This window comes from Dromaius novaehollandiae, chromosome 7 (genome assembly GCF_036370855.1).
Source record: "Dromaius novaehollandiae isolate bDroNov1 chromosome 7, bDroNov1.hap1, whole genome shotgun sequence".
NCBI lineage: Eukaryota > Metazoa > Chordata > Aves > Casuariiformes > Dromaiidae > Dromaius > Dromaius novaehollandiae.
Window position 1 is genome coordinate 47,441,040 of NC_088104.1, and position 21,510 is coordinate 47,462,549.

Consider the following 21,510-nt stretch of genomic DNA (forward strand, 5'->3'; position numbering starts at 1 on the left):
TGTTTCATCCCTGACAGTGGATACTGTCACCAGGACATGTGCACAGACAAGCACTTTGAGGGAATATTGCATTTCTCCCCTACTACACCCCTCCCCCTGCCCTGAAAGAAGATGGAAAAGCAGCTAATTAAGAATGGTCTCATATTGTGTGCATGACAAGCTGTTAGCCAATTCATGAGCTGCTGAATTATTTTTTCTCACTGCTGAGAGAGATTAACCTGTGTCTTCAGATTTATAGGAACAACTTCTGCTCCCTGGGACACCAAGACAGTGCCAGAGAACCCAATAAAAGAGGTTGCTTAAGGTAAGGCTCAGGGCTCTGAGCCCCACTCTGTGCTAAGTGAACTGGCACACAGATGCCTCCAGAATGGGTTCAGAGATGCTTGCAAGGTGAGATGCTGCAGTGGAAATGGCCTCAAGATATGGAGGAAGGATCAGGCTCCAGATGCTTCCTGCTCCAGCGCGCCATGTTTCCCTCCCTGCTGAGGCAGGCTGAGCCCTGGCTCTCCCCTTCTGCTCTAGTCCTAGTCCCTTCAGCAAAGCCAAACCTTGCCCACTCTCTCAGCCTGTGCCACTGCCTCTTCCCCTCCGTAAACTCCTGTCACTCACTCCAACAGCATCATGGTGGTTTGTGCCTGAGAGCACCTGGAAGCCGTGGCATCTCTTCAAGTGAAGGACTGACCAAACACAGAACAAAACTAAACTCAAATGTAAGATGAGTGATGACAGATGGGTCCTGAAAATGGGGCACACGTGGAAAATTAGGACAGCGTAACCCCAACAGTTGTTGCTGGAGTCACTTGTCTCAACAGCTGGTAGCTTTCACAGGGACAAGCAGACTAGGGGGCCTTCTCCTCCTCTCTGCCCCAACAGAGCACCAACAAACTTGCCATTTACACCGATCACCAGCTGTTGAAAGCCTCTGGGAGCCACTTATGGGGCCCAAGTGCATTCAAGCGGGTTCTCTTTAAAAAAAAACCATGGTGGTGAGAGGGCTGGGTTCAAGTAGCTCTTGTGCAAGGCTCAGATGTGTGCAAATATCTACCTACCATATGGAAAGAAAGTGGCTCTGACCATGAGACAAGCTCACCATCATAGCCTTGCTGGACTGTATGAGCACATCATTATCTGAGTGGGAGCTCAGCCTGCGCATCACCCATTCTCTGCTGAGAGAGTGACCCTCAGAGATGAGGGACTGTCAGGTGGTGAGTCCTGGCAGGTACCTGCCTTGCTCTCTTTGGAAAAGGGACGAGGTTGCCTTTTCAGCAAGTGCATTGGAATGACTTTCACAGTCTGAATGCATGATGGGCTGCAGCATGGAGGATGCTGTTCAAATACATTCATGGGGATCATTAATCAGTTAATGTTTGTAGAAGGGAAGAGGGAAAATGTGCTGTAAGAAGAGGAGGATGACAGCTGGGAAAAGAGGGCCAAGGAGAGCTTGGCACCTGTCTCCCATTGCCAGTCAGTAGAGAAAATATGAGGCTGGAAGAATAAGAGCCGTACAAACGGACTGCAGCCACTGTGCTCAGTGAGATGCTAATAGAGCATGGCTAGACACTGTATGAAAGAGAGGATGCAGTATTAGCTGCCCTGCACATCCTGGAACCACGCCCTGCCCTCCTCCCCCCCCACCGTCCTGTAGCTTTTAAAGAGAGCTATTGAGACACTTTATTCACCTTCTCTATTTGAGTCTGGACTTTTATAAAAAAGCACCGTATGCCACCATGCTCAGTTCACACTTCCTTGTGACTCCCCAGTACATCCCCACCGACAGATCTCCAGCATATTTGACAGAAGGGTACAGCTCCCTATTCCTGCAAGTTTTGTGAAAAACAGATGGCTGGGGTGAGGGGAGGGACATGGTTGATCCCCCTACTGAATCATTATCAAACACTGTTGGATCCCCCCCAGAAGCAAGGTGTTACAGGAAAAGTTGTGATCAGACTCACTGGGCACCTGGCCAAATGTCACATATCTCCTTGACCCCAGCCCTGCCTGTTCTGCTGTTCATGCAATGATGGTAGGTCACCTTTAATTGGTGTTTCCAGGCTCTTTCCTACAAATACAAAGATGTCGCTACTTGATCCTTGCACACCTAAGTACTTTAAAACTGAGTTGTGCTAAGACAGAGGGCAGGGACCTTTCTGTAGTGAGTGTGGACGAGAGCTGGGATGGAAATGGAGCTGGGAATGGTTGCACTTGCTGCATGGTGTGTCCATATGTGGGCATGGAGCAGCTGCTGGATCACAGAAAGGCCAGTAAGGGGATGCTGGAGTAGGCCAAAGACAGCTCACATGGAAAGTGGGCACGTGGGCACGTGGGCAGAGCAGGGATGCACTGACCACCTCAAACTCTCTTTCAGAAACCCCAGAACTACTCAGTGGCAGCACAAAGGGAAACATCTCTGATCCCCTTGCATAATGCACTTTTCTCGCACTCCACTTTGCAGCTGGGCCCAGACTGCACTCCTGACACTGGAAATTACTGGAACCCAGGGACTTCTCAGACCAGAACCTGTGCTTCAGTATCATATCCCTCAGCCCCTGAGGATTTTCCTGCCATAAATCTGTCTACTCATTTTTTGTAGCTATGTAGATGTTTGGCACCCAGGACATCCTGCAGCAAAGATTTTTCACTGCTTAACTGCGCTTATTCTATTATGGAAGACAGGGAGTCACCTTTTCTGGAGTGACCAGATGCAGGCTTGCCAAATCTTTTTTTTTTCCCCCCCAAAGAGGAAACTGAACCTCTGTGCTTTCACCACCACCACCCCCCCACCACCCCTTTTTGGGTATCGCTAAAAGATTGCTCTGTGCCGGTGAATGGAGGAGACCTGGTAGCCCTGTAGAAATAGGGTGCTGCTGCACAGACATCACTTACACACAATGTCCGTTTGCGAAGTGCCATCTCCAAAGACGTGCTGGCCTGTTGTCATCATGTGGCTGAGTCTCTGGGAGGAGCTACTGCAAACAGCAGTTGCTGTCTGTCTGAGAAGATTTTGCGTTCCTTAAGAACCTGGCATAGACATTTTTGGCTGAAATTCTGGCAAGAAGCATTTGTCTGTGGGATGTTAAAGCCGCATCTGGTCAAGGAGTGGTAGGCACAGTGTAAGTAAAGAAGCTGCACAAAGCACAGCCCAGCCTGCTCTGCCAGGACTCAGATTCAGACAGAAAGGCAACGTTACTGCCCAGTATGAATAAAGTAACAAAATCAGGCCTAAACCAGCTGGGAGAGCAGTACTGTGTGAAATTACAAATTAGACAGCCCTGACTTAAATGTAGAGCTCAGACAGGTGGAGTGATCCATTAACCAAACACTTAACCCCATGGAGGTGGGGAGAGCTGTGCTTAGATACCTGTGCTGTCTCCAAGCAAGCCCTGCATTGCTGGCATTTGGGGTTTTTCTTTCTTCCCCTTCTTGATTTACAAGAGTGGTACTTTGGCAAACACTGGAGAGCTGGAAGATACTGATTAGCTGATGTTGGGACATCATTCCAGGAAAGGCAATCCATTTATCAAAGTGCATGCAGCTCCCAGTTCAAGGCAGGTGAAGTACTAATAAATATTGAGCAAAGCAAGTGAATCAAACTCCAAAGTAGCTTAATAAATAAAAGGCTATTAAAAAAAAAAAATCTTGTGTGGATGCTTGTGCCAAACTTCCTTCTCCAGCAGCAGCTCTGGGCACTGGTATTTTGCATTCTCATTTCACAGGGACAACTCACTGGAAGGAACTGTTTGCCTTTACATTGCAAAATCCAAACTGTGGAAGTTTCAAACTGAGAGGAAATTTCAGATCATTGTTACACAGAACAAAAATCTGCACAGAGTTGCAAATCATGTTCCTGTCAGAGTCGTCCTATTTAGGTTTGATGCTATAATCAGAGCCAAACGCTCTCAGCTCTGCCCTCCCAAATTGACATCAGCAAGTCTAAAGGTCCAACACACACTGGAAGCTGTACAGATGTGGTCCAGTTGAAAAGTAACTGCTGTCTATTACAGAAACAAGCAGGTAATTTATTGAAATACTTTGCAAAATAATTGCATTCCCAACTCTTCAGCTTTCTGGAGTTTGCACCCTCATGCAAGAGTGTAAATTCAAGAGATGAGACATGAAAGAGAGTGGAAAACCAAAGAGATTTTTGAAGCTGGGACACCAGGGCACACAGTCAAACAGAGGTAAACTCACAACTGCTACCCCACGCAGACGAAGCCTAGAAGCACCCACAGACAAGCAGTTAAGAAACAAATCAGCTGTGTTTGTGTTCATGTGGGTGTTAAACACCTCCAAACCTGGCAGTCCTCAGAGCTATTTCTGTTCTTCAGATAAGTTGCTCATGGCAGGCAGAATCTGAGGATGGGACACTTGGGAGGGGTATAGCAGCTGCTCTGTCCACAGCTCCACTGTGTAATGACTCCTAGCATGTGGGTTGGACCACACTCCACACATGAGGTCCCGCCTCACTCATTTCTTTCATTTCAAGCCTATCCCTTGGCCAGGACCCCGCATGGGTTACTCATAACTGGAGATGGCTGATCACAAAGATTTTGGACAGCTCATCACTGACTGTGGCTATGAACATGGCTTCCCTGAGCTGGCAGGGACTGACCTTCCCAAAGGTCGGGGGGGGGGGGGGGGGGGGAGTGCACTTTGTTTTGTACCAAAGGGCCAGGTGCAAAACTAGGATCTAGGGTAGGGATTTCATCCTGCCCAGTACCATGTGGCAGCACCAGGTTGCTTTGGGATGAGGACCAGCCCCTGCCAGAGACAGCCAGCTCCCCTGACCCCAGGGTTCAGCCTGTGCCCTGGGGAGGGAAGAGGCTGTGTGGTGGCCTGGGAGGAGCTGGGTTCAGTTCCAGCAGGAGCCAGCAAAAGTCCCATGATCTTGGTGAAGGGGGCAGGCGCTTGCTGGTGGAGGTAGATTTTGCTACAGCTATGTCTTAAAGAATCTAGCTGCTCTGTCTTTTCGCCTCCCAAACTAAGGCAGGTTTAGCACCTGAGGATTGATGGTGGGTCTGAAATAAAATCCTCGCTATGCCATCCCCAGTCCCAATAAGCATCTTCTCCTGCTGTGGTCAGGATATGCAGTGTAACCTCAGCTCTGTCTAGCGCCCTAGAAGGGCTGCTCCAAGGGCAGCTGCAAAAGCTCCTTGATGGCTCTCTGCCATTGCTCCTTGTCAACCTGGGTAGAGTCTCCAGGTGAGGAACGGGCTCCAGAGCCCAGCCAGTGCGGCAGTGACCTCTAGTGACACTTAGGGAACACTTTAAAGTCCCTGCAGCTGACAGTGACACAGAACGCAGAATTGGGCCCCAGATCACCATGAAGGATGCTGTCTTTGTGGAGCATGTCCCAGCTGCACTGGGGGGTGGGGGGAGGAGGGCATCTCTACTCCTGCTCCCTGGGTATCACTGCCAGGCCACAGAGGGGTGAATGGGGCTCACCCTCTGCTCCTTTTGCACCCCCTCATGATGGCCTGGCTTGTCTCCCAGTCCCTGGGCAAGGTGGGAGCCACACACGCCCCATTCCTGACTCTATAGCTTCCTAACCCCAGACTCACCCTGGCCTCCCTGCTGCTAATCCACCCCTCACAGCTTAGCTGGAGCATTTCTCTTCCCGATACCCAGGCATCCATTAAATTCCAAGAGATGGAAAATTCATCAGCAATACATTGTTCCTTTGATTAGTCACCCTTTGTTCCTATGCTCCCAAATCCAGGAAGCCCATGTGGAGGTTTGAGTCTGGTCCATCTGAAGGATGTCCCAGGTAGGACTCCAGGATTAGAGTAAGATCCTGACTCCAGCCCTTCCCCAGATACCACAAAGGTGCTGGTCAGATCTGTCTTTCTTTAACATCTCTGCCAGATGCTCTCTGCAGGGGGATGGGGAGGGAATGCTGACTGGTCAGATGGAGGACACTAAAAGTACAGTCTCCCTCACTCAGCCATGCCCAAGATGGGAGAAGGGAGCGCAGCATGCAGAAGGCAGTGGTGGAGGATGACAGGGCAGTGTAGAAAAGAAAGCAAACCTGTGTTTTTTTCTCTGCTCAATTACTATTTTCATACAAGGCACGTTTTAATTTCTGCTCAGGAGAGTTAGCAAAGGCTCTTGAAGGGATTTCCTCCTGACAAGCTTTCTGACTGCCTTGGAAGCCCTCTGTTGAACAACCCTGTTTCTCCTACCAGCCCTTTCTGACCGGTGCAGAGCTTGCAGGTGTCCCTGGGAGAGAAGCACAGGTGTCAGCATGGCTCCCTGGGAATCAACAGCCTCTGTATGACTCAGTCTTTGCTAAACACCTGGGAAAGGTGTCAGAGAACATCTTGTTTTAAGTCAAAGGAAGCAGGTGCTAGCAAGAGCCTCACTGGAGCAGGATGAAGCACCTCAGTCAAAGCAAGCATCTTCCCAGCAGAGACCAGCTCCATGGTTCCTAAGGATGCACCAAAAGGAAAGGAGACCACAGGCCACAAATAGGCGGAGGCTGGGAGGGGATTAAAGACACCAGCTCTGACACACTGAGAAAACTGGTTTCTTACAAGGGGATTTTGTTCTGTGAAAACCCCAGCTGTTGAGGAACAGAGAAAAACAGGAGAGAAAACTTCCCCCACCTTCCCAAAAGATAAATTCTGCTCTAAATCTGTGTACCACTCTTTGCCCACCTTTGCAAGAAAAAGGTGGTCATGCTTCTGTGGGCTAGTCAGAGAATGTGTTAGGATGAGTTTTCAGCAAGCTTTGGGCCCCAGAGAACATCCACACTGCAGTACCACACATCAATAAGTCCTATTGGGGTGCACATGGGCTGATGTGCTCACACGCCCAGGCAGCACAGTCATGCTAGCCCACAGCCTTGGGATAAACTGGGGTCTCTAACACAGCAAGATACAGGAGTCTAAGCAATGAGCTCTCAGGCCTCCAAAATGGTGAAAACATATAAGCATGATAAAAAGCAAATGGGATAGAGAGTAAGAAAGGGCTGAGGAGGGAGTGAGCTTAATACCGGCAATTTCATCTCCAGCCCCTGCTTTGCCACTAGTTTCCAGGCATGCAGGGCTGCTTTCACAGAACCTGCTATCACGGTAGGGAAGATGAAGGATGTGGTCACTGCTATGTAAGTTCAGCAACACAGAGAAGGGTTCAGAGCTACTTCCTGCCAGAGCTGACAGGTCCCCCCCACACAAGTGCATCTCTCTGTGCCTCTGTCTCCATCTTCCTCTTGGGCCACGTCCCGGATCGAGGTTGTTGCACAAAGCCAGAGTAATTACCCTGCCTTGGAGGGCTCTTCTGAAAATCAGTGCATTCAAGAAAAGGAGTCTTTGAGGTCCTCTGGTGCCCAGCATTTGGGGCCATCCTGATTCCATGGACAGAGCTTGTATTCACACTCTGCAAACAACAGGGCATTCAGCAAAAACGAAGAGACAGTAAATTCAGAAGTGATTAAAAAAAGACATCTTTTCACACAATTTGCCTTGGGGAACTCAGTGTCACGTGATGTGGCCAAGGGCAGGAACTTGTCAGATCAGACAACTGCTGTGCTGACCCTGCGTATTTCTGTTAATCGTACAAAAAATAAACTAAATGCAAATGGGAAAAGTCTGCCAACTGAACAATGTGCAAACACCAAAATCACTCTGTCTGTTTTGCCTGTAAAGTACCACACTGGAGAAGACTTCCACAAGGTTAGACCACAGTTTCTGGGAATAGGATAGAAGCAGGCTGCAGGATTTCTTGCAGCTTCCACTGAGGTTTCTGGTACTAGCCAACGCCAGCCTGGCCAACTCAAAAAACTCCTTTGCTAGTGACAGTGGTAACTGGCGCTCCTATCACAAAGATGGGAGCCAGTATTCACTCCTTTGCAGCCACTCCTCAAGATTTTCCTAGCATCCAGCCTGAACCCTCAAATCTCCATCCCAGGGTTGTTGTCCCTTGTTATACCATCTCCCATGACCAAGAAGAGTTTGGCTCTGTTCTCTCTGTACCTGCCTTGCAAGAAGTTGTAGCTAGTGTTAGATCCAAGCATTGGGTCAGACACAAGCAGACCCCCACCCAGCTCCAGCCTCACTGTGTCCTATTCTCTTTCGTTGCTGCCATCAGGTATGGCTGGAAGTCCTGGTCTGTTTTGGTCCTTCCCTTTACTGCAGCACTGTAAAAAGAGGTTGATTAACAATAACAAAATGGGAGAAGGTGCAAAAACCTGTGAAAATGTGAAAACTCAGTGATGGCCAAGATAAAACGTGGGCTTGTAAAGACCCTTCCTCTTCTCAACTCCATTTTACATAAAGGATTGAACCTTTTCATGAGAGACGCAATGATTTCTGAGATCCTAAGACATACCCAGATTTTTTAATAAAAATATGATCAGTGAGAAGGACAGCGGCTTGCATTGGGAATTTGTAATGTCTAGATCAGAGGCCTAGCCATGGAAGAATTAGCATAACAAAAGATTACCTGCAAAAAATCATATGCTGATAAAAGTTCCCAAATACCCCCAATTATTGCAGTTTTCCTATTAATATTTGCTTTATATTAACACTTCTATTAGGTTCCAAAGCTGCAAACTCATTGTGCCTAAGAGCACAACCTATGCAGGACTGAAGGATGCTGCCAGCGCTTTCTTTGATATGTCAATTTGTCCTGCAGCTAGTGATGCTGCGAAGATCCCAGGACAACAGACTGGTGATGGTATTTCAAGCTATATTACCTTGGCTCCTCTGCACTGCAGAGGACCTGGGAAAGCAAGAGCTATGGGAGGTCATGTAAACTGACTCTGAATCACTGCAGGTTTTTTTTTAGCTGGTCAGATAAATGCTTTGAAAAGACATACTAAAGCTGTGGCTGCTTTCTCCAGGGAACTATCAGGATGATTTTATTTGGCCAGAACACAGTAACAGGGTCAGGCTGTCAGTTTCTATTAAGATTTGGATGTGCGTCACTGAATGGAAAGTGCTTGGCTATATTGCTTCTCATTAGATTGCTTTATGATAAATCTAATCATTAACTGACTACACTTGGCTGATTTGAGGGTTATAAGCCTGGCTCTGCAGCTGCCCCAGCCGAGCTGTTAACCACCCTGCCTTCCACCAAGGAAGAACAGCTTCACCATGATGGTACCTGATTTGCAACAGCAAACATCTCGACATGGTGAACAGCAAATCTGCCACCCAGCACTCCGAGCCAATGGGCCTGATACGGCCTCTCCTGACAGCAGAGTTGAGACGTCTCTGGCAAATGAAGTAACGCCTTCCCTATTTCCTTGTCCTGGCGGGCCGCACCCACCCTCAGCTCTCGCCCAGGCAGATGTTTTTGGGTAACTACGGCGTTCTCACACACTTGATGGCTTAGCCACATGTTACAGCTTGCCCTCTTGGGGTGAACTCAGGAACATTTGCACCAACCTGCTACATGCAGTGACAAGCCAGGTAGGCAGTCCCTGCTGCTGCATTAAATGAACATGGGGCAAATGCTGCCATTTCATGCCACATCCTTCTGCATCCCCAATGTAGAGGGACATAGGCCTCTTCTGAGGCACTGGGGGCACAGTTAGACAGTCCCTTGGCTTTCATACCCCTCCCTTAACTCTGAGAGCATCTCTGAAAAGAGGTGAAATCTTTTTCCCCCCTCCCGTTCATGTGGCAGGATCAGGGGCAACTGTGGCCTGACCAGCAACTCAGAGGGGCTTATTTTTGTTTAATTTTCCGCTGATCCCTTTACACTACAGCAAACTGGCTTTACAAGGGCCCACAGAGCCTTTTAAAAATTATTTTCTAAGCTAAATGAGTGAGGATTTCTCCTCTAGAGATAGTGCAAGGAGTTGATTTAAGCCAAGCTGAAACAAGCCTGTGGGAGCATGTCCCCAGGTCCCACACAGCAGCTGCACCAAGCAGGTTGCAAGGGCGTAAAAACCAACGCAATTTCGAGTGGCTTATTCCAGAAAGGGGCAGGGGACCTGTGACTATAGGACAGGATCACTGCCATGGACTCTGGGCATGTCCTGCTTCTAGCACAGCTCATGAAAACACCTGCATATGGGGAATCCTGCAGAAACTGCCCAGGCATGCTCTTACCTCACTGCAACTCTCCAACTAGATGGCTTCCAAGACGTCCTGCTGGGAAGGGAAGACCTTTGGGTTGGACCCTGCTGGGAAACGTCCAGAGCAGAAACGGCACAGGGCAATCTTCTTTCCACTGAGGTCATCTTTCCACTGAGATGCTCATTAATTGAGCTCTTGCCTTATCTCTAGGATACAGCACTGTGAATTTACCACCCAGGTGCCATTCAAAACTCACCCAGGCTCCTTCCTTTGGCTTCAATGGGTTGTCATGTCCCACTGCTACTACCAGCCCTGCTAAAGTCCTGATCCATGCCTGGCTGTTGGCAGTTTCTTGCCTTTGCCTGCATGCTGTGCTGTGGCTGCAGTGTTATGAATGCTGGTCCTGCCTCAGCCAGCTGCTCCTCAAGAAGATGTGCCTTGACTCTAATGCCAAGAGAAGGCAGAGATTATCCAAACTGATGTCTCACATGGGAACAATGAAGTGGCAGCTCCACACAGTGCCATGCGGAGAGGTGATAGTCAGGCTGAGCAGATCACTCTTGCCAAGGTTTTAAAATAAGAGCTGGCTTTTGGCAAAGTGCAATGCATTAGGTCAGCCCTGTCAGACAGACCTGATTATTCAGCACTTGCCCAAAGACAGCTCAGTAATCCTGTGTTCACAACTGGTTGCTGAAGAAATGCCTTTTTTTTTCTTTTTTTATAAGGACCAGACAGTTACGCTACCAAAGACTGCTAGGATTCACAGCCCCATGGCACAGGTCATTAGCAGCACACAGGTTTGTGTGCTTCCCAGCACTCCTCTGCAGCTGGAAGAGCAGCCCTAAAAGACATGGCATTGCATTTCCAACCCAAAGCATTGTGAGCCTGAATTCTCCCAGCTTACGGATGCCACTTTCTCCCTCCAGCCTCGTAGATAAAGCTCCTTTTGATCCCTGCTGTGCCACAATCCAGGCACTGGAATGCCCAGCAGCTGGTACCCATGAGTATAAACAGAGCTCCTGGTAACCCACGCTTGTCAAAGGCCTGGGGCACAGGGTCCAGGATTAACCTCATCCTGGCATCCTGAGCACTGCAGTCACCTGCTGCTTCATGGAAAAAAGGAAGCCAGATATCCAACTATCAAGGTGCTGCAGTGAGGTCTAGGCTCATAGCCGCCTCTCTGGCAATCTAGGCAGAAATTCTGCCTTTTCCCACTTTAACGTACCCAAATCAGGGACTCGCACCCTTTGTCCAAAGTCACAAAGCAGCTCTTAAAAATGCCTCTGACCAGCTCCTCAGTGGCTGTAAGGCACGTTAGTGAGGTTCAGACGTGCTGGAGAGGCGATACTTCATTCTCTCTCTCCTGACAGTATCCTGATATGGCACTCCTTTCCCCAGTGATAGTAAAGCACACCACAAACTTTTGATTAGAGATGAGGGTGACTGTGTTCTCCCAGTGACAGGCAAGGAACCAAGCTACGAGCCTGTCGAAGGGTTCACGCCAACATTATATAGCAAACTGGCAGCGCAGCTGGGCATGGGACTCACATTGCGCCCTTCCCACCCTCAGCTTCCATGGCAGGCTGTGGGACGGTACAACACACCTCTAGATAAGGCTTCAAAGCTGGAAAGTTTGGTCTTGGCATCTTTTTATTGCATTCTTTTGGCCAAGGTGGGGGCCATACTGGCCTCCACAGTTCCTGTGGGTGTTGAACTTAATCCGCTTGTGCCAATTCAAAGTGTGCCTGTCTTGCATCCCATTGGCAATAAGGGTTTAGCATGAATCCTTCCCAGCTTCATTTTTTTATGATTTCAGAAATTTATCAGAGACAATTAAACTGCCTGTGGTTGAAGCATCCCAGACAAGCCACTGGAATTCTCCTGCTCTTCCAGAGCAGTGTCTCCAGGTTGGGGAGGGCTCTTTCATGCAGGGCTTGGCAAAATTAGCTCAGACGCACTTTTCCTGGAAACTAGGCTGTGGTTCAACCACGAGCCACCGGGTGCGTTGCAAGAGTCTGTGTCACATTCTCTGGCCTGGGCCGCACAGAATGCCAGGCTGCATCATCACTGTGGTCCCTGCTAGCTTTAAATCTCAGGGACTAGGGAGACTGTTCAGATGGACAAGGCATTTGCTGTTCTTTACACTGTGACTATAAGACAAATAATTAAAGAAATGTAAAGTAAAGAGTATTCTGCAAGGCATTTGAGGATTTGCAGCAGGACGGTGTCCTGCTAGGAAACGCAGAGTAATGTTTTAAGCCATTCTTTCTCTCTGCCTCGAAAGGACATGGGTGACTCCAGCACATTATCAAAACACCAGGATTTTGACAAATCCCAATACTGGCCAGCCTTGTTTTAGCACACATGATGACAAGATAAAAGCAACTTAGCTGAACTTTCTCTCTCAACAGGCTAGGTGAAGTTTCATGGCTTTGGATTAACTTGGTAGGACCAGAAGACTGCAGCACGTACCTGAAGCCTGAAAGGAGGCTGTTCACCTCATGGTATGGGGAGCGAAGAGCTGCGTGCCGAGCAGGTCGGAGGGTGTTTGGGCCTGGAGGCGCCACAGCAGTCAGCAACGCCCAACGCAGAGTGGGGAACACTCCCCATCTGGCTGCAACAGACGAAGGAATGAGTCTTCCCCACCCTGAAGCCCAGTATCTCATGGGTGCATCAGGATGTATCACAGTAAAAAAGACACCCATGTTGGAACTGAAGGCTTCCCTGGGATGCAGCGGTAGTTTCCCATGCCTCGGGCTCTCCCTTTCAGGGGTTAATTGCAGTCACAGCTAACAACCTCTGTCTTTATTTACACTAAAGGCTGGGCACCCGCAGCTGGCACACCCACAGTTAGTGGGAAAGGGGCCTAGTTTGGGCCACACTATCTCGTCTAAAACCACACACAGAGCTCGAGCCACAAACAGGAGCAGCATTTCTGCTCTCAGCTGGCTGCTCCCCTCGCAGACAACAAAAGGGTTGGTAACGCAGTTCAAAGTTCCCCCGGTACAAAAATGTTCTTTGAGGGTAATTTGTTTCATCTCAAAAGCAGCTGAAGTTAATTATGCAGCAATGAAATATTATGCTTTAATATTATTTAACTCCCCTTGGCTGGGCTGCCGTGAAATGCTTCTGTGTTTGAGATCCGGACCCAAGAGCTTTCTGATCTCTAGATAACGTCCTAGTTAAACAAGGGAGAGACAGAGTAATGGGATGCACAACAAGCCAAAAGCCCAGGAGAAGGGGACAAAGGAGCATGGGGCCAGCTCAACGTCTGACTGCATGTGGGGACACCAACCATGCACAACCAGGGGGTCAGTCTTTGAGCTGGATAGTGCCTGGGGCCTTCAGTGCATCACTAACCCATGAAGGATCTGCCAATCCCTCATACTTTCCTGGACAGAATCACCTGCCCTGTGTTTTGACTTAAAGTCTTATTTGAAAATTTTTCCTAATATAAAAGGTGAGGGGTTCCCAACGCACTGGAAATTCGGACATTTCCTTGCCATCAATGCACAGGTCACTTAGCACAGGTGATGTTCTGTGTAGTCTGTGAGTGATGCTGCTATCTGGCCCAGTAGTCATCCCTGGAAGTTCCCTGGCTACAGAGTCAGGCATGCCTGTAAGCACTTGGCCAGATGAGTTCTTTACTCACCAGTTTCTTGAGCAGGAGCTTGAACACCCTGTCTGAGGCATTGCAGGTGTCTCCCTCCATCCTCTGCAGGCCTGGAAAAGGCTTCTGAGAAGGGTAGAGAGCAGAAGCCTTGACCCATTTGAAGCTTGAGCTGGGACAGAGTTTGTGAGGAAGGCCAATGACTGCAGGCTGGTGAATGAATGAACAAGGAAAGCCCTGCTGGCTCTGTGGCAGATGCTCTGTGCCCCTATTTGTCCCAATCCCACACAGCTGGGTACTCTCTCCTGTTACCCTGCTTAGAGATCACACAGAATAAGGTGATAGGAAACACCAGGCTTGTGGATACAGTGGCCAAGTCCACAAGGAGCTGGAGGCACAGGGGAAACTTTTCTCACTGTGTTCTTAGCAGCCCACAGGTGATGTCCCTGAGGGAAAAAGGGTGACATCTAGGAGCCAGCACCCCCATGAAGCCCTCATGGTCCTCTGAGCCATGGATCTGCCTAGAGAAGGCAAAGTAGTTTGAAGGATGACACCACAGCAATAAGGAAATGATCATTCTGAGTAATGGGAAGGAAGAGCAAGTCTGAGCTCCAAAAGCTGGAAAAGCAGTGCTGGCACTTTGAAAGAGAACCTATGTACCCCAAGCAAGCAACAGGGCTGGCCCTAGGATCACCACAGCCACCAGGTGATTTAAGGCACCTGAAAGCCAGGAGGATGGGAAATCCCAGGGCTGTTCCTGGTGTTGACAGAAAAAAATCACAGCAGACACCAGACTTAGAGTGCCCTTCCTACGTGCTCAGAGACTTGGCTGCGCCACCCTATCCCACAGCAATCTGCAGACCTCAGGCTGAAGCTCAAATCACCCCAGTCACGCTGAGGGGCCCATGTCAGCTGCCTTTATCATCCAGTGTCACATGGAGGAAGAAACTGCATTGCCACCTAATGGGATGTGCTGGGAAAGCCCTGTGTGTCCTACTGGAAACCAGAAAGATTGGAGGCACTGAGCAAGAGGTAGAGATGCTCAGCCAGCTCCCCTGTGCTGGCTGAGGTCTTCATTTAGTACTTACTTGTCAGGACGTCCCCTACACTGTAATATAATACAGTGCAGGGGGCACAAATCAAAGAGGATGGGGAGGATGTGAGCGGGTGTTTGTACTCAGAGTTATGCCAGGAAACACTGGCATGAGGTAACCGCTTGTGACCCAGTGGTATCGCAACCCAGATCTGAGCACACAGGGAAAAGGTTTATTGGGTATCAAAGTTGTTTTACTTCACTGCCTCCCTGTCTCCTAAAAGCTGCCAGCAGAGCATGTTTAGTATTAAGCTGTTTGAGCGAGCGGATACGTTGTCCAGTTAAACATTCCTCCTTGCCAAAATGCTTCATGCATGTGGACAGCAAGGGGAAACCAGACCCGCAGGGATTTCAGCAATGGATGTTTAGCCCACAGGGCAGCAATTAGCATGGCTAGGAGAAGAGAGGTTTTGTGCCATGAGAACACAGGACCAGCTGGGTGGAGACTGATACTCCATGCCTGCTGCCACCCCAGATTTGCTCTGTGGCTCCAGGCAAGCCACTTCATCTGCCTCTGTCTCCATCTCTCTGTGCCCAAGAAAACCAGCCCTATAGGCTGGGAAACAACTCTCCTGTCAAAGCGCCTACCTGGGAGACGCAGCAAGCCAGCCTCATCTCCTAAAGCAAAGAGCCACAGAAACATTTCCTGGGCAGAGCCCACACCACTCATCTTCAGCAGTCTTACTGCATGAATGCCTTGTAAAAGGGAGCCTGCATGTACAGAACCTCCCATCCGTGCTTAGCCTCCTCTTCACCACAGCCTGCCCCCTTTGCCTTCTACTCCTAAGGGGAGCTGCAGTAGAAATGGTAGGGCTGCACTTCACTTGATCTTACCAGCCTGAAGGAAACCAGAAAGTTCCATGGGAGCAGCCATGATCCTCACCAATCTGGAGGTCATGGGCTTTACCTTGCAAGGGGCAAACTCGGGGGCTATCCAAAGGGCTGGCAGCAATAACTGAAGTTGCCAACAGGATTTGAGGACTACTCTTCTGAAAGACAGGTACTGGTAAGTTCAGGTCAACAGACAGCTGTCACACATGCCACTGTATGTAAGGAAACCATACTCACAAAATTAAACACACCATATTCCACCACCACCTGGAGAGTAACACTGCACAGATCTGCCCCGAAACTGCAACGATCTTTCATGGTCCTTTACAGGGAATTGTTGCAAGCAGCAAGGATGCCACCTCTGCCTCACTTGAATTCATACACTGGCCAGAGTTGCCTCGCAGTGATGGTTGAGCTGAACAGCCTGCCAGAAGGGTTTGCTCACCTCCCAAGTCCTGCTTGGGGACTGACTACATACTTACATTGGTCTGTATTGCCAGCTTTTCCCCTAGCACAAACCAGATCCTGACATGAAGCAGCAGTAAGAGACACAGAGGCAACTCCGATGTCATATTCCAGTTTAGCTCCTCATCTCCCTTCTGCTCTTTCTCCATTGTTTCTGAACAGCTGCAGTCTCTCCTTCTCACTGTTGATCACAACAAGCACCCTAGGGAGAAGTCGGCAAAGATTTGTGAGACTTGTCCATAGCAGCCTGACTTCCAGGACCATTTCATCTGGCAGGACAAGTCTGGCTCTTCTATTTTACCACCCAGAAAGCATTGCACAATGGAGGGAGTGGGCTAAGTGAATCAGGGCTAGATCCAAGATTAAAGCCATGGCATGGCATGGCCCTGGTCCCACCACACACTACATGTCAGAACTTCAAAACCCAGCTAACAAGCTTTAACTACATGCTTAACTTCTACCCTGTCCTAACCCTGGGGTAAATGAGGCCATGTCAGCTAACCCCAGAGAGATAATAATTTTTGGCGATATCTCTCCCTCCCAGTTCACAGCAATACCCCCAGCAGCAGGCAGCTCTAGTTCAGAATGGCAGAAATATGAAAACCATGTCTGTATATAAATGTTAATCCTCAAAGGAAAATGAATCTGCTGAACAGCTACTGCTTGCAAGTGTTGCAACAAGGACCAGGACCGTATTCCTGGAGCAGGATTTATAACTTTTGCAGCAGCCAGGCTTCTAAGAAGTCGAAGCCAAGACAAACAGATCTCACCCTCCTGTCTTGGGTACAGAGGTCTGAGTTTCAGCAGCATTCAGCAAAGAGAAAGAGAAGCAAAGGATTTTGACAAGTTCCTCCTTTCTTCCTTCTTCCAATGCTCAGAAATCCCCTGTAATCAGACACAAACCAGAACCCAAAAGGATCAAGTGGAGTGTCTTAATGGTAAATTCCATCCTACTCAGCTGTGAATTCCACCGGTTTCTGAATGCTTCTACTCCTTACAGGATGACAAAAATCAACTTTCTCTCCCAAGATACCCAGAGAAGATAGCAGGTACCAGCAAACAGGCACATGCTGGGAGCCAATCATGCCAAGGCTGAACATGTCATGCCTACTTTATGTTAGCATTGGCTTGTTCAATTTTTTCTTACATGCATCAACTCCCTTTCTGCAACAGAAATTCTAGGATGAATTTTGAATGCAAGAATTTGACTCCCAAATTAAGCAATGTGGGGAACCAGGAAGGAGCAAATCTGTAAATCAGTGGCTTAATGAATAACACTTACGTCTCATTTCAGGAAATCCAGAGTGGCATCGCTCTGCTATTCTGGCACTATAATACAGCACAATCCAGTTCCCCCAGAGTGCCGGTATTCCACTTTCTGCTGGAGCTGCACAAGAGCTGAAAGGAAGGTGCCTCCAGCAGTGAGATAAAAAAACAAAGAGAGACCTTATTCTTCAGCCTTGTTTTGCTACAATTTTTAGCCCACAGCTAGAAGCAGCACAATCTCTTTTGGCATGCCCGTGACCCCACGCAGCACAGATCTACCAGTTCAGGGCTGGAAACATACTCTCCCATAGGTGCAGCAACATACAAACCAAACAACGGATGCAGCCTTTATCCCTTATATAGCACCACTGTCTGGGATTCTGTCTCCAGGCCCTGCTGTGTAAACTGTTGATACACAAGCAGATGGAGGAATGAGGTGTGTCTGTCTCTCTCAGAGAAAACCAGAGCAAGTGTCACAGATTTAAATGCCCAGCTATCTCTGAACATGCTCAGTACCCACTATGCTAATTGAGACAAAGTTTTCTCAGGCCCACAAGGTCTGGGTATCATTTGTACCTGGAGGTTTTGTTTGGGAGGGTGGAGAACATCAGCAGAAATCAAATAGTTAGGAGTGGTCCCATCAGATAGAATAGGCTAGGTTGGGTTCCAACAGCTGCAGAGGAATTACACAGCACCAGCAGACAATGCTTTTGTTTTGATCTCACTGTGAACGTGTATTTGGCAAATAAAATTTAGACCTGGGATCTGTGGCAGTACTTGCACATTTCATGCCATCCTGCTGCCTCCGGCGCTAACCGAGGATGCTATCTGATTAGCAGCTATGTAAAGAATGCTGCCCTCTTATCAGGGTTAAAAGGGTCAGATCAAATTAAGTTGTTCTCACTGAATTACTGCAAGGGAAATAGTTTTTCCTTTCTCAGACAAGCTCTTTAACATGGCCTCTGAACTTGTTCCTCTAGCACAATAGGTATTTCCAACCCACAACACCAAAATTGGCGAAAAGCACTGTGCTGGGCAGCCAAGACCCAAGAAAGGTTTGCTCATCATTGCAGCAAGAGGGAGACATGGTTCCTTCTCAGCAAAAAGACAAGCTGAGACTTCAAAACAGTGCCTGGCTGTCAGAAAAACTTGGAACCTAACTCTCTTCAGCCCTGAGGAAAGCATCAGAGAAGCAAGGAGTAGGTCAGAGCACACCCCTGCTCCAGAAAGAGCTGCCGAGAGTGTTGCTCTAGATTGCTGTTACCTGAGCATGGCCTTCACAGAGACGCGGGGTCACTGCAAGTCATTCTCCATATGTGTTGAGGCCTTTCACCCTGTGTCCAATGGCCTCATGATACTGACCGTCTAAGGCACACACTGATGCAACTATCTCTGCTGGGAGGCAAGGACAAGCAAAGTGAGGCTTCAAACAACAGCACCTGCAAAGCATGGTAAACTCAGTGCTTTATGATGCTTCAGTGATCTCTTGTACCCTGGCTACCCTGTGCATGTCTGCTTAGCATCACTGCAGTGCTGATTCCTCATTTCTGATCACGCAATGGTCTCTGGGTACACAGTGTGTGCAGAGAGGGCACTGACTGCCTCTCCCAAGGTCATGCTGTTCTCGGTGCACCTGCAATCTCCATACACCTCATCCCCAAATTAAAACCCAATTGTTAGAAGAGTGGAGAGCACATAGAGAAAAGGATTGCTTTGGAGTTGCTCGATTACTTTTATGCTCTTCTTTCACCATTTGCTGGTTTATGTTACTTGACAGAGCAAGGTATTCAAGAGCAGGACGGTGTACAACACAAGCTGTTATTGCTGTTGCTGCTGCTTTGCTAAAGCTGTTCAGAAGCAGTGCCAAAGCTCAGGGTCTGAGCTGAGCTTGATCTCTTCCCTCCCTATTCCTGCAGGGCTCGAAGGCCTTTAGAAATCTCTATGCTGCTGCTCTGGGGACGCGATATAGGACTTGTAGAATAGGTGCAAGGAGACCAATGCTATTCCAACGCTATTAGGTGTTGCAAATACATGTCTAGTACCAGCAGCTGATGTAAGTGTGAATGCAGCATGTAGCCAGGCTCCAGCCTTTCCATTCTCTAATGTGGAAGAAGCTGATCCTACCACAAGGGTATTAGCAGGAGCAACAGGGAACTTCAGAAATAGAGGAGTTTAGAGCCAGGCAGCAGCCTTATAGCAGAAGGCTGTCAAAACTCATCCTTGCATTGCTTGAACATTTCTCTACCAAAGGCACAGGCCAGCAACAGACACCTAGGATAAATGCCATTCCTATTTCAGCCTTTGAAGAGATCAGGCTGGGAATGCAGTTTTGAATGCCCATATCATCTTTCAACCAGTGTTTTATAAAACACTCATTTCACATGTGAGGGAGCTAAGCAGGGCCACAGGAAGCAATGCTGTCAAAGTGCTCAGTTTTGGCTGACATAGATGGGAGCTCCCAGTATCAAGCACCTCCACCTTGCCTGAGATCATGCGCAAGTCAAAAGGCCAGGAGCATATGAAGCAGACCCAAGCCCTTTTATCAAACTTTGGACCTTCTTTTTCCTCAAAGGCATCCTTTAAGGTTGATGGCTTTTGAGATTCTCCATAAATGCTCAGCTTACATTAAACCTGAGAGTTTCTTGAGAATAGACTGTCAAGTTACGGTGTGCCATCCCATCTCTCCTCTGCTCTGGTTGCTTCCATTAACTTTCACACAGATGATTCATTTTGCCCAGGCTTTTGTGAACAGAATTTGAAGCCAGATGGAATTTGTTTTGCATCTAGATTACACTCGCTCAGCAAGCTATTCCTCAGAAGAGATTAATTTCATTTTTCCTATGTGGTGGGGACAGAGCAGTGTGCATATTCTACAAAATGAAAGAAAATCTGCTGCTGAAATAAAACAGAATTTAGGTAGTAAGGTTAACATCTAAACCTCATGGCTATTAAAACGTGAAAGTAACATTGAAGGAGGAAGAGGCGGAAGAAACTCATTGGATCCCTTAATTGTAGGCCTGGGCTAAATGTCATTGCTGAAGAGTACAAGGTGGGATGGGGGGAAGGAATGAACATTTTTATGGAAGGTGAGGAATCAACACCTTAAGCTAAAATGCAAAGCCTGAGGGGGCTTGGATGCGTGCAGATGACTTCTGCAGAGAAGCTAACCTTGTTGTTCCCTGCAAGGTTTCGGCTCTCCCCCCCGCTGACAAGGAATTAACGGACATGTTGGGAAAGCACAAAAACTCACCAGTCAACAGCAGCAAAGGCCAGAGGGAGAGGTTTAAAAGAGTAAATCTGAAATGTGGTAAGCCAACTTATTAAAGTGGGACAGGGGTTGGCATGAAATCACAAGTTCTTGAGGCTGACGGGCAATCATCACAATCTCATCTAAGGCTGTATCGCGACAAGCATTCCCTTTGGTGGCAGGACCCATTCCCACCTCCTCTTTCTTTTCGTTCACTCCACTTGTGCAACTGTACAGGGAACCCAATGCGGAGTCACTGGAATACTGGACTAACCTACTGTGGGACATCAGGGAAGTCAGTGGCTTTTTCTATAAAATGGAGCTGATAAATATAAATTAAAGAGAATAACCTTTCCTAGTGAATTTGCCTTTGTAAAACAGGCAGATTCATGCATGGAACATGATAGGCAGAAGGCAAACTTTGCCATCCATGAATATAAGCAATAAGAAGTCAGATAGCAGGACAGACTGCAGATAATATCACACGCACACTAGGTATGACTAGGTTAGTCAAAGGAAAGGTGTGGAGAGGACTTCAGCAATTTTATCTTTTCCTATATAACAAAGAATTGGAGACAGACTCGTTTAACTAGCACAGCACAGACTAAAAAAGCCAAAGACTTTAAGAGCTGGCTTGCTAAGAGATGCTTTTTTGAGGTGCTGGAGTGGGGAGGAGGGAAGAGAAAAACACAGCAAAAGCTCCTTCCTACAGTGAGAGAAGAAAAAGATATTTCCTTCAGATTTAGTTATAAGCAGCTTTAAAGCAGAGTTAAAACTTTGATTAAAAAAAAAAAAAAGTATGTTCAGCATCTACTCAGTCATATCGCACTGCTTGCCATACAAGTAAACGCTGTTTTTTCCTGACCAGAATTAAAAGGGCAGCACAGCTCAGCTCACATGCACGTTGTTGAACAGTCCAGCTGGAAAAGCCAGGGAAGCCTATTCTGAGTACTCTGCACCATACCGTGCCCCATTA

The 21,510-nt window shown here is 48.1% G+C and overlaps 1 long non-coding RNA gene across 3 annotated transcripts; it reads right to left on the bottom strand.

Moving 5' to 3' along the window:
- Positions 1–3,969: 3,969 nt before the first annotated feature.
- On the bottom strand, positions 3,970–18,677 carry LOC112990877 (uncharacterized). Of its 3 annotated transcripts, none has more exons than XR_010390080.1 (7): positions 18,552–18,677; positions 17,304–17,434; positions 13,675–16,223; positions 12,495–12,636; positions 10,056–10,228; positions 7,975–8,134; positions 3,970–7,374 (listed from the first exon to the last, which is right to left on the bottom strand). It is a non-coding gene; the product is annotated as an uncharacterized LOC112990877 (long non-coding RNA). The 3 variants fall into 3 exon arrangements; XR_003261181.2 differs by having other exon boundaries at positions 7,971–8,134; XR_003261180.2 differs by having other exon boundaries at positions 3,970–8,134.
- Between the last annotated feature and the right edge of the window lie 2,833 nt (positions 18,678–21,510).